This window comes from Sipha flava, unplaced genomic scaffold, assembly GCF_003268045.1.
Source record: "Sipha flava isolate LNK unplaced genomic scaffold, YSA_version1 104_pilon_pilon, whole genome shotgun sequence".
Lineage (NCBI taxonomy): Eukaryota > Metazoa > Arthropoda > Insecta > Hemiptera > Aphididae > Sipha > Sipha flava.
In genome coordinates, this window is record NW_020271718.1 from 1289702 (window position 1) to 1298335 (window position 8634).

General features: G+C 28.5%; 1 protein-coding gene and 1 pseudogene across 4 annotated transcripts in view; one reads left to right on the forward strand and one right to left on the reverse strand.

Annotated features, from left to right (window-relative positions):
• The window catches only part of LOC112683168, a 206439-nt gene that overhangs the window by 167937 nt on the left and 29868 nt on the right, over positions 1–8634 (forward strand). The window lies entirely within an intron of this gene.
• On the reverse strand, positions 4365–6573 carry LOC112683192 (annotated as a pseudogene).

Consider the following 8634-nt stretch of genomic DNA (forward strand, 5'->3'; position numbering starts at 1 on the left):
GCTTTGTATCATATAATTGTGTATTAAAAAATGTGTAGTACGAATTTTTATGAAAAATAGAGATTGGCTACAAAAAAAAAAAAAACTCTATACCTAGTACCATAAGTATGTTAACACAAGCCTGCTTTTTACGGCCAATGACCTATGTCGTCGAAGTCTTTACTCAAAATAAAAAAGAATACATTATGCATTCGTGTGAATTATCGTCTGCCACATAGTTCATTGCTTGTCAATTACAAAATTAATGTATCGTCAAATATAATTAATTTATGTACAAGGAATTCGACGAACAAATACATGATTGAATATTTTCTATAGAACTGAAATGCGTTTTTTTTATGAAATTTAATTAGTTTTCAAAACAATTACACGACCAATATAATACTGAGAAAAACAAAATACTTAATAAGTCACATTTGATATATTGAAATAATCGGTTTTTAAAATCATAACATACTGTGTTTTTACTTTCTATTTAAAATGAACACGAGCGCATGGTCGAACGTACGTCATGCATCCTCTCTCGCCCACTTGTATTTCATGTCCATAAGTAAGAAAATAAACGCGATTCGAATACAGTTGTTCATATTTTTCATTACTATATGCACTGTATGTTATAACGATCGACGTTACATATCTTAACGGACGATACAAACGGGCTCGAAAATAATTTAGTCGAAATAACACGACAAAGATTCATTAATGAAAATGATAGAATTAGGTATGATTTTGTCCACCTGCATATATCACTGGAAAAAAGTTAATATGCTTAGGTGCATTTTCAGGTATGGCTCAAACTTTTGATAAAGAACCGATGTCTCCTTTTTAAAGTAAAAAAGTTTTTCCCCCTTACTACCTTTTATTTAAATCATACCTTGATCATAGACATTTCGCTATACGTTTAGGGTGGTCAGCTGTATCTAAAATAAATCTCAGCCACGATGGTGTTTCTCGGGTTGCTGTAGCAGTCCCACTCTTTTTGAACTTATCAACCCACTCAGATCAATCCACAATTAATCACACAATTACAGGTGATTTCGCAGTCGACAAAACCCAAAACAGCATCTAACTTTAACCGAACACAATTAAACCTATTGCAAACCTTATACAAGGAATGGGGAATCAAGATAAACGAATCAAAATCAATTCATTGCACATTCACAATAAAACCAAGAAACTCCCCTGCCATAAACCTCAATAATCTAGCCACAAAAAATATGCTATCTAGGTCTCTATCTGAACCGGCGACGACCTGGGCTCACCATGTCCATGTCAAATGAATTACTCTCAACAACCTATCCCGAAAGCAGCGATTCCTCCTAACTTCCATTAGTCTAAACAATAAACCTCTCCTTTGTAAACTCCTCTTGAAATCCACATGATCGAATGGTGTACAACTCTGGAGTTCAGTCAAACCTTCGAATTTAAACAAAATCTAAACGTTCCAATGCCACTATAAATTGCAAAAGTACCTTTCTTTGTTTCAAATGATACGCTCTAACCTCTTCATTCCAAGAGTAAAATAAATAGCTAAAACTCTCTATAAACACTGTTAACTAACTATTAACATCCCATGTGATTCCAGAAGGCGTTTGAAACGCAAATTATGCTGGAACCTTTAAAATGATAATAAATTATCCACTGCCATGAAGTTCTATCACTGGATGAATTCTTCAATTATGATCGCAATCCCACCACTATTCTTACATCAATTATGTTCATTATAAAAATTTATATTTACAGATTGTAAAAATAAATTTATAAATTCAATAATAACAATTTGTCTCACATACATTTAAATATACACCGAGGAAACCTAGCGCGCTTTCAAGATTTTTACCGAAAACGCGATACATGGTCTTATGATAATGTTTACTTTATAGATTACTGTTATCCATTCTTTTATTTTTACCCGACATTTACGATTTATTAATCGCGCGTATATATTTACAGAGGAGATTCGCAACACACATCATAAACGTGCCCCCGAATCGCAGCCGATATTATGATTTATGACCTGATCTTAATCGTTCTTACGTCGTTCTCGCGTCCACGCAGTAACCATTCGACGTTCGTATCACAGTCACTGAGCCGTGCGAAAATGCTTTGCTGCTTAATTTTTCATTCCTTATTTTGCTGTGCATAACGTGAAATTTTAATAACGCTGCTGAATAAAAAAAAATTGTCCATCACACGTGCACACGTTCTAATTTTCTAACCGTGCATATTCTTCCACCTGCTTGAACAACCATCGACAGTAGCAATTAATTTCATGTTCCTCGTTCACTGAGTTAACTGTTCGACATTGGCTTTCAAACACGGGTCTGGGAACGTGTGAGCACTGCGGTTAGTCATCAATGAAAACCATTCACTCAGGGTCTCGTCGATATTTTACCGATAATTTTTTTTACGTTTTTTGACCGCACGTTTTGTTTGCGTCGATACTTTCACATAAACTATTTTCTCTTCTGAGAAGTCTTTGACTTCTAAACACGTCACGGTTGTTCAACGGTTTGACGTTTTGTAGAACATTCTGGCGAGAGCATCTTAGTTTTGTTTTACTCGCGGAAATATTGTTTCGATGAACACATTGTTAATAATATTATGTTTTAGTGAAATAATAACGGCCCCTATAAATCGAATATAGTGCCCGCATTAATGGATGTTTTTTAGCCTTATTAACATACATTAGAATCGAGACTAGATCATTATAATATGCCCATATTAGGCCGCGATTATTAACCGGTGGCCACGTTAAGCTGAATTAACTGTAATTGAATGATAAATTTATTTATTTTTTCTTCAATGGATTATCGTGTACGTACAACTGCAATCGTATTTAACAAACGGTCGACATCAATATTAGTTTGTTAAAATGATTTTATAGTTTATAACATTATTTAATAGCTGCATTTTGTCATATCTTCTACACAACCCGATGTAACGTTTTGTCGGACTGTCAAACGGGGTTTTATTTTATTTTTATTTTTGTTGTTTGTTACCGATGTAAAACACGTTGCTATTCGATACCAACGATTATATTCTCATCAAATATTAATATTCTTCCGTATTGAAATATATCAATATGAAAACACACATGGTTTGACGCATCGACAGCGGTAAATCTCTAAAACGAATCCATCCATTAACTCGGTGATTATACTTTATCAGTCCGTTTGAACTCGAACAAACTTCAACTTCTATGTACGATAACGCATTCAAAAACAGCTTTTCAATTTATTCGTAAACCGTCGATTATGATCAGTAATTTTCGTGACGCGACCCGGGAAAAGTTTTCTACGGAATATTTCAAACGCAGGACAGAAGATCAATGAGTCGAGGATGTCCTCCTTATCTCCGTCAAAGCATTATTAAATTTACTCGAACAATTCAAATGAGTCGAACAAAATAATTTCGATAAGACTAGTAAACATTTTATTATTTGGTTATTTCGTACGCAATTGTTTAATTCTGTGTGAAGCATTATACGTAGTACGTGTTATCTTGTTGTTTTCGAGTTACAATTTTCGACAGGGTCACGAATACCTACCCAGATAGCAAAATCATAATATAATAACGTTATTATGACATTTCACTTGAAATGAGTAATATTATTTAAGCAATATTAATTCATTATAAATTAAGTACAAAAGTGTGATAATAATATTATAATTATATTTTTTGGCCACAATACCATCATTATTATAATATTTGTAGAAGGATATTATAAAAACAATTTAAGAACTATATCATTATAATATTCCAAAATAATGATTTTTCAATTGTTTTTCCATTCTCATTAATACATTATAATAATTCAACAAGTTTTTATAATATTAATGTTACGTTTTTTAAACCCAACATTTAGCTAAAAATTTGAATATAATATTTTTTTACATTTTCTGCTTACAAAATGATAGCAGTATTTTGACTCAAGCTTTTTATGAATTTTGTAAAAAGCTTTTCCTATAGCTTTTCCATAAGCCAATATACCTTAGGCTATGGAGATAACAGTTGCCAATGAGCTTCTATTAATACTTATTCCCTGCTGTACATTTCAGTTTAACATATTATAGCTATTATAACATACCATTTCAAGACTGTATGGATATTTATATTAAAATGCAGCCAGTAAACAATAAATATTTCTTAAATATCTCTTTTATTTATAATAAGGAAAACATAAATGTATAGCTTTTAAAAGAACAGTTATAGGCTAATCCTACATAGTAGCATAAAATAAAAATAACAAACTTAGTAATAATATAATACAAATATGTACTTAATTGAGATTAATAAATAAGTATTTTACATCTTTAAAATGTTTGTTTAAATAGAATAATATGGCAATTTTAAATTTGTTGTTAATCTATATTTTTAGAAGATTTTCTAAATGCATCACCAGTAATATATTTTTTAATTGGATCTTCAATAGCTGCATTAGTTGAACTTTGGAAGTTTTTCATTTTTCTAATGGTTTCTGTAATAAAATATGTGGATTATTAACTTGTCATGGAATATTAACTATATAGTTGAACTGGAAAAAAATAAGATAACATATTATAAGAAAACACTCACCAAAAACTATTGCACATGATCTTAGTGAACAGAAAATTTTCTTTCTTTTTTTGTCCAACATAACTATATTCTTTTAAGACATCATCATTGAAAAGTGCTTTTAATAAGCCTTGTACCGTAGAATTAAGTTCTTTTTTTTGAAGATGTTTGAGCTCATTTACCTATACAAATGTATTTGATAATTTTCATTTATAAATTTCTCTTAATTTTTATACAATTAAAACTGTTAATAAAAGAATAATTCATGAAAATTAAAAATATTATACATATTTTCACTTACAGCACATGATTTATAAGACTTTTCCAAGTTTCTCTTCAAAAATAAATAATTGTTCTATATCCATAATGGGGATCATCAAATAAAAATCTTCTCCTTCTGTTGATATATTTTGGTGAATGGAGCGTTTGGTTTCATTTACTTGTTGTGTTGTATCTGTTAGAGTATGTTCCATTTCCATCTGCTTCTATTGAATGGACAGTACATCATATCTTATCTTTAATACCACATTTAATATCCTCTACAAAATATCTGTAATGGGGGAAAATACTATGTTTAAACAAATTAATAGACCATTATTAATTCTTATAAATATTAATTAATTTAATAAAATCTTTAAAAATATAATTATTCTATTGTTTAGATGTATATGGTTAGGCATTATGTTTTGAGTTCTAAATCATCATTAAAGTTGTGTTTAATTGGTGTAGATGGTTTATGACAAAGATTGGATAACTTTTTGGTATCAACATAATTTAAGGAAAACAATGAGTTATATTGTAATATATAATACATACTCAGTCATAAGTCATGACCATTATATTGTTTAACAGATAACATATTTACCTCGTAACACTATTTCTTCTTGCACAACAGGGATTAATGATTGGTAGTTGTCTTGTTGTGTGACCTTAAATGGAGAAGATGTATAGATTATGGATGATATTTCATAAGTACTTTCTGGAGGAGTCGATGAAGACGTATTCTCTGTTAATAATATATACATTTAACGTGTTAAATAATAAAATATAATTTTTAACTAAATTAGAGTATCAAATATAAATAATAAAATACCTTGAATTGATGTACTTGGTTTAAAAAGAGTTCTTTTTTACTTTTGAAGGAGGGCAATCTGACATCTGAACATCATTATCTTAAAACAACATAATTGAAGATCAATAAATAAAAGCTTTAAATATATGCTTCAATTATTATAATATACCCTCATTAGAAAAACTAGAACCAGGCATATTTAATTTGGATTTTAACGATTGTGTCTTATAGTTCTCTATTATACTGCTTTTTTTATAACTATAATCTAACTCGTGGTCAAAATTTGCAAATAAATTACAAAATGAAAACTTTAATAGTTATAACCAATTTAATAAAAGAAAAAATATAAACATACTATAATTAGTACCAGTTTTCTGCATTTTGGGTGAAGTTATCAATGTTATTGAAGTATCAGAATCTACCTTCCTAGCATCTAAATCATCTAAAAAGACAATCAACTAGTTATTAAAATAATTATAACAATACATATTATTTAAGTACTTGTATAAATTAAATCATGCGTATAAAATGTAAATATTCAATAGGTATCTACCATTTTGCTTATTTTTAAGCAACTTCAATATACTGAGGAGGTTCTAAATTTATAGCTGTAGTTTTTTTTTTCCATTTTGAATTTTCAATATTAGATAGGTCACTTATATCCTCTACTAATTTAACTTTTTCTCTAGCTCCATGTAATCTTCCTATTAAGTAAATAATTAGTAAAAAATCAAAACAAACTACCTATTAATAAAATATTTACCAATGTCTTTTTTCAAAATTCTTGATTTAAAATAATTAAAATCAAATTTATTTGGAATAGTCCTACGTTGTATATGCTTTTTAACATATTTTTTTGGCCAGGCGCACATGTTATTTTTCATCCAGTGTGAAGTAACAGCCTCTACAGCATTTTCATTATCAAAACTGATTATGCTCCACATTTTTATTGGCTAATTAAACTAAAAGTTAATTTAAATTAATAAACAATTTTAATATGCTAGGTATACATAGGTACATAAACAGCATGTTACGAAAATTGATGATTAATTAATGTAATTTTTTTTTTCTAATTAGTATTATTTTATTTTATTTTTAATTGATAAGAATAAAAATTAATAGTTAGTCAATAAAATAATTACCTTTCAGTTTTTCTTTATTTAGTTTTTGATGAATATTATCCCCATAATACACATTTATTAATCTCAGATATAATTATAATTTATAAGTTATTTTTTTATAATTTCTACAATATATTAATAATTATTATTTTTAAAACTTAATTAATTACTATCATTGAACATCAAAGATATACAGTAATAAAATAGTTATTAGTTATTACAAATAGGTACCTAAAAGTTAATTAAAAAACTGTAAAAATAAGAAATAGGTAAGTACAATGAACCCAAAAAATGCATCATTTTTAGTTTAGGTAGGTAATGAAAAACAGTAATTGAACAGTGAATAACTAGAGATTATAATTACCTATAATTTATCATTTAATAATAACATATTCTAGAAATAGGTAAATATTAATCTTATTAAATTTAACTACAGCCAACAAATGTAAACTAATACAGTAATACAACCACTTAGTTTTATAATGGTTGATGTGAAGTCTGATAAACAGATTTTAAGGCCAGGAATTTAGATTTAAAAGTGGCCTCCTTACTGTGGAAGATGTGCAGTCATACTCAGCACGGTACAATATACCGTATTGATATAATGATTATGGTAAAGAATTGTTATAACTTATTACTCATGGTTTTATATCGAGCAAGTCACACTAGTATAATACTATATTGGATATTTGGATTTTACTTAAGTACCTATAATTTACCAAGATTAAATCTTTTTCCGTCTTATTTTTATCCAAATATGAAAAGTTAAAATCTAAATCCAATAAAATTATAATATACAATTATATATATTTTGGACCCCTCCCGAAAAAAGTTTCTAGATACGGCCTTGTATACAAATACATAAAATAATTAGTTGCACACTATTATCTTCGTATGGTTATACAAAAATTTAAAATATTTTAGTAACACGTTAGCATGCAAAACGAATATTTTATATTATAGCTTATCTTAGATCTCGATCAAGTTGAAACACAAAACTATAATACTAGTATAAGTATAATACTATAGTGTCAAAGACGACTAAGAATTTTAAAATATTACGTGTACATACTACACTGTACACTTCAATAAGTATAATAATACAGCGACGGCGATGTCAAATTGGCTAACACAATCAAGTATTCAAGTGTGACTTGACAAATTGACTCAGGCACACTATAAACAGTGGCATCAGAATTACAAATGCATCCACAAAATGTTTATAAGAATTAAAAGCCCGTTACTGAAATATATTTATTTATAGAATAACAACAATAGGGTACGTTCTACGTATTGCAACTTGGAGAGACGAGTGACTCGCGACGAGCCCGCACGTACACCAAGTGCCAACATCAATTATAAATGCTGATTAATGGTTATTGATTATACACTTTTTCATACACATTTGACAAAAATTTTTAGAATTAATGTACTTATAAATAGGTACACTCTTATTCACCTTGATGCGTAGTAATATTTATTATTATGCCTAATCTGTATTTTAAAAGCGACGTATTACATACACTTTATATATACCCTTACTCAATAACTGTACTAGAGTTTGCGAGGCCCTGGGCAAAATAAATGTTTTTAAAATAAAAGTTAATTTCTATTAATAAAATATTTTAAGTTCAGTTAAATCAGAACAGTGGGGCCTTAACTATAATTTAAGGTGCGGGGCCCTGGACAACTGCCCCTATCACCCTCCCCTCACACCGTCTCTGCCCTTACATAATTTTAATTAAATAGTATTAATATAATACCGTATGTTGAAAACATTCAAATATTATTATTAACTAATTTTACCAAAAATATTATAATAATTATATTATAATAACTTTATTATTATTATTATTATTATTATTATTATTATTATTATTATTA